Source organism: Sapajus apella, unplaced genomic scaffold (assembly GCF_009761245.1).
Source record: "Sapajus apella isolate SASKATOON/1434 unplaced genomic scaffold, GSC_monkey_1.0 scaffold4719, whole genome shotgun sequence".
NCBI classification, from domain to species: domain Eukaryota; kingdom Metazoa; phylum Chordata; class Mammalia; order Primates; family Cebidae; genus Sapajus; species Sapajus apella.
The window spans coordinates 1-5,288 of NW_022441645.1; the positions used below are offsets into that span (position 1 = coordinate 1).

The 5,288-nt window shown below is 42.2% G+C and overlaps 1 long non-coding RNA gene across 2 annotated transcripts; it reads left to right on the forward strand.

Annotated features, from left to right (window-relative positions):
- Positions 1-660: 660 nt before the first annotated feature.
- LOC116547786 lies at positions 661-4,890 on the forward strand. Of its 2 annotated transcripts, none has more exons than XR_004267177.1 (2): positions 661-1,067; positions 1,969-4,890. It is a non-coding gene; the product is annotated as an uncharacterized LOC116547786 (long non-coding RNA). The 2 variants fall into 2 exon arrangements; XR_004267178.1 differs by having other exon boundaries at positions 1,973-4,890.
- The last annotated feature ends 398 nt before the right edge of the window (positions 4,891-5,288 follow it).

Consider the following 5,288-nt stretch of genomic DNA (forward strand, 5'->3'; position numbering starts at 1 on the left):
ATGGACATGTGGGTGTGGTTGGGCTCAGGTGCCCCTGCAGTAAACAAGGAGTCAGTACTCTGTCCTCGAGTGTGGTTGAGATTTGAGGTCCTGATCGAACAGGGCAGTACTGGACCAGATCTACCTCAGCGTTCCGGTTCAGTGGGGGTACCAGTGACTTCAAACCTGGGCTACTTATGTCTTTAGACAATTAATAACTGTTTAGGGCCTTGAGGAGCTTTTGTTTATTTGGGTTGATATTTGTTAATATTTATGGCATTTGAGATTGAAACAGAAAATGTTAATATGTTATTTACTAATTCATGTTAAAATAGCATGAATGAACCAATTACAAGTTAATATAAGATGCTAAGGGCCGGGCACGGTGGCTCAAGCCTGTAGTCCCAGCACTTTGGGAGGCCGAGGCGGGTGGATCACGAGGTCAAGAGATCGAGACCATCCTGGTCAACACGGTGAAACCCCGTCTCTACTAAAAATACAAAAAGTTAGCTGGGCATGGTGGCACGTGCCTGTAATCCCAGCTACTCGGGAGGCTGAGGCAGGAGAATTGCCTGAGCCCAGGAGGCGGAGGTTGCGGTGAGCCGAGATCGCGCCATTGCACTCCAGCCTGGGTAACAAGAGCGAAACTCCGTCTCAAAAAAAAAAAAAAAAAAAAAAGATGCTTTATGAAAAAATCAACTGTTGTGTGCAAAAAAAAAGAACAAAAAAAGTGTAACATTGATTAACTTTTTCCAAATTTAATGTCTGACTTAATAGAAGATGTTTGTATTCCCATGTCTGCTTTTGTATTAAATCAATTCATATATCATAGTTATATATAGGCTCCAAAAAAACCTTACTGTACCCTACCGAGAGGAAGAAATCTAAAACAACAAATGTTTTATGATGATGATGATGATGATGCCAATAGTATTAACCTTGGAAACTCCGTAACAGTGTATCAGAGTTCTCCCTCGGAATCACTAGACCACATTTGGAGATTAGAATAGTGGATCCTGGAAGTAAATCCATGTGCTGGTTAATTTCAGGAGTCATCTCAACTGGACTAAGTAATACCTAGACAACTGGTACAACATTATTTCTGGGTATGTCTGTGAATGTGTTTCCAGAAGAGATTGGCATGTGAGTCAGTGGGAAATTCTCCCCTCCAATTGACTGGGAGCCCAATATCACAAAAAGGCAGAGGAAAGGCAAATTCTTCTCTCTCTGGAGCTGAGACACTCTTCTTCTTCTGACCTTGGACATCAGAAGTCCTGGCTCTTCGGCCTTTGAACTTCGGGACTTGTACCTGGATGCCCTGACTTCTCAGGCCTTTTGCTCTAGACTGAGATTTACACAGTCGGCTTCCCTAGTTCTGACGCTTTCAGACTTAAACTGAGCCATCCTACCAGCATCCCAGGGTCTCCAGCGTACAGATGAGCTGTCGTGAGATTTCTCAGCTTTCATAATCACATGAGCCTATTTCCCTAATAAATGCCTGTTCATACTTATATATATCTATATCATATTGGTTTTGTCTCTCTAGAGAACCCTAATTAATAGAATCAGGCATCTAAAAGTCCGGCTTTAATGGTAGTATTTTAGGTTTGAGACAATTCAATAATCCAACAGGACGGAAAAAACTTTAAATAGTCCAAAATTGTATTACTGCAGTTACAAATAGACACATTATTGAAAGAATCCAGAGTGATTCTTTCGACCTCTGGGGTTGGGGGCCAGATCATATATGGCTGTGAAGGTCATCATGCTGACCTGGGCTTTACCTCTGAAAGGGGAGCCACTGGAAGGTTTGACAGAAGAAGGACTGGACTGACTTCAGATGCTAGACCGAGATGGGCTGTGGCAGGGGTGGTGGCCAGAAACCTGAAGACCCTGTTGGGAGCTACTGCATTGATGCAGAGGGGAGCTGCCAATGACTTGCACCAGAGAGGAGCCATGGAACAATCTGTTGCTGGATTTATTTTCAAGACAGAGAGAAAAAGGCTTTGCTGATAAACTTAAATGTGGGGTGTGAAAAAGGAAGGCATCAAGGATGACCACAAGGTTTGGGTCCTAAGAAACTGTACAGGCATGAGCCACCATGCCAGGCCCACACATTTATTATTGTCCTGCCTACTCTGCATCTCCACAGCGATTTCTAGTAAGCTCCTCAACCTGAATATATCCAAACCTGACCTTGGGTTCTATGCTGGCTCCTCTCCTGGCCTCCAAAATCCACTTTACCCTCAGTTTCCTCACCTCGGTGGATGTTGTCTTCAGGGCAGGTGGATTTAGGAGCCATCAGTGCAGGGCTCAGAATGGAGCCTTTCAGAATGGATGACAGTGAAATCCATTGAGGGTTAAAACATACAGGTGCTGTGCTAACTTTTCCTTAAATAACTTACAGAGCAATTCTCATTTCCATTCTGCAGACACAGAAACAGAGGCTTTGAGTAATTAGTTAACTGGCTTTCGGTTCCAGGGCTAATGAGTTGTGGATGACAACACACGAAGATAGAAAAAAAAGCCTAGAGACAGTAGATAGTGAGCCAGCTTGCCTGGGACATGCTGACAGATAGCCAGATTTAGCATAAAGAAAATTTGTGTTCATGAGCATTCCTGAAGGCAACAAGAGGTAAGATAACCATGATAAATGGATATTTCTTGACGAGACTAAATAAAGGAGACAGATTTCTGGGCAATTTGTCACACCTACTACATGCAGGACACTGCACTAGATCTTATGAAAAACAGAAGATAGGATCAAGTGCCTAGGTCTTGAAGGAGGGCTAAGTGCACTTTGCACTTAGCATACATTCTTGTGACTTACTCTTTGATACACTGTTGTAAACAAACTGCATGTATTAATCATTCCATCCTCACAATGGCAACCCTAAAAGTCAAATACTATTACTGTCCTTATTTTACAGATAGAAAACTGGGGCACAGAGATGGTAGGTACCTGGCCCAGGCCACCTGGCTTCAGAATTAGTGCTCTTATCCAGTTCATTGTGCAATCTCTCCTCACTAATTTTGAACTTTAGCAGCTGAGACCTACTAGATAATAGGTTCTCAATAAAAATTTGTTGAATCACTGAATTCATTTCTATTTCCCATCCATTTCTTTCCCAAGACTTCTTTCCCAGAGTTCTGTATAAAGGACTGCATGAGAAATGGACCCAGGAGCCTCATACTTTGGAAAGTACAAAGTTCAAAGATACAAAGTATTGGGCTCAGAAACTCCTAATCTGAAGCTTAGCACCTTAGCTGCTTCTCTCTGTCAAAGTGACTTGGATCCTGCAGGTAAGGATGGGGTGATTGTTCTTACTGATACAATTTCAAGCCATACACCTACTGATAGACTATGAATTTAAAAATAAATGAACAATTAAATAAGGATGATGGATAGATATGGAATGAACAGTAGTATGGATTATAATAAAGAAAGTTTAGTAAAATATTAACCATATCACTACAATCTACATGGTAGATACATTGGTATTCCTGAAAATTCTTTCACCTTTGCTTTATGTTTTAGAAGTTTTATGATAAAATGTTGGGAAGGAAACGGGGGGAGGGAAAATTTGTGTTATTCTGCTCATAACAGAGACCAGAAATACCACTGGTTTAAACAAAACAAGGGTTTTCTTGTTTTATTTTGTTTCGTAAAATGAATTTAGATGGTGACAGTCCAGGGCTGATCTGGCAGCTCAGAGGTGTCATTCAGGCCCCAGCCTGCTTCTGACTTCATTCTCTGCTGTCTCTGAATGCGGCTTCCAACCTCAGGGTTGCCTCATCATCCTAGGAAGACTGCTGCACCTCCATTTCAATAGTCTACATCCTAGGCAAGAGGAAGAAGGAAGTACATAAAGAGTATCCTCACACTCCCAGCTATTTTGGCCTCCCTCTTAAAGGATCTCTGGGAGAAGCACGAGCCCACAACTTTCACTTACAAACCATTGGTTCCAAATTAGTCCCTTGGTCTCAGTATCTACAAGATAGAGGAGCAATTTGCAGTAGTCAAGAAAATTAGGCCTTATCACCAAGAAGAAAGGGGGAATGCATGATGCAGAAGCGACCATCCTTCTCAACAAGATACCACACAGCCTAAATTCAAGCTCTTACGATATAATCAAATTCCATCAGCCCAGTCACATCTTAGCCTTAGGAGCTTTGATCACTGACTTGCAAATCCAAAAGTGTTTTGTGACCCTAGGCCACAGGAAGAACCAGTTTGTCCCACAGACCTCTTACAGAGATGGCATTCACAGTATGTCTAGAGTCCAGCTTCAGAGAATATGTACTCCACTGGCAGCACGAAAAAGAAATACACAGGAAAATGCAGTATAGCACAAACCAGCACTTGAGGACGAATGAAGATGCTTAGAATCACGTGCACTAAAAATGTCCTGAAAAGGGTAAAACGTGTCAAGCAGTACTGCCTCTGGAAACCAGAAAAATTTTATTTGGTAACAGATCCTGAGCCTGGATGCTGGAGGTGCTTAAAAATGTGCATCGTATCTGGTTTTCTTTCCATTTATACATTTATTTGACACTGTGGTAAAATATGCTTCTCCTTCATGTACCCATATTCATGCAAGCAAATGTTAACAGACTGCTACAATAGCATTTTAATTAGTGCACATCTTTCTCTCTTCACCACATTATAAGCTTTTCCCATTTTATTCTGCTGATATTTCTATTATGATAAAAGACTTAAGACAAGTAAATATGTAGAAATACGTACATACATGTACACGCAAGAATGATTCAAACAGATAAACACAGAGAAACACAAACACTAAGCTGGAATTTTTCTTCAACCTGTACAATGTACTTTCAGTTTTCATTTCAACCTTCCTGAGTGGTTTCTGCCCAGCAACTGATGAGAAACATCACCTCTGAGCCAATCAAAAAACTAACTTCCAGAAACAGATTGTTCCATTTCCTCATGGTGACCAGACAGCCTCTGCCTCCTTTTTCCTTTCTTCCAAATGAGAGACTCAACCATAATAGAAAGAATGGAGACCTATTAACGGCCTTTCTTCAGTGGGCTGTGATTTTCAGAGGAGAATCCCAAGAGGTAAGTGGTGGATGTTGATTGGAGCCTGGGCCACAATGCCTGGGAGGACAGGTGCTGAATTGCTGAGAGTTACGAGTAGGCATGCAGGGAGAGTACTCGGCCCAGAGAAAGGGGTGCGTTGCTTGTGGGGTGTCTGCGTGTGTGTGTGTGTATGTGTGTGTGTGTGTGTGTAGTGCTCAGCCCAGAGAAAGGGGTGCGGTGCCTGTGTGTGTGTGTGTGTGTGTGT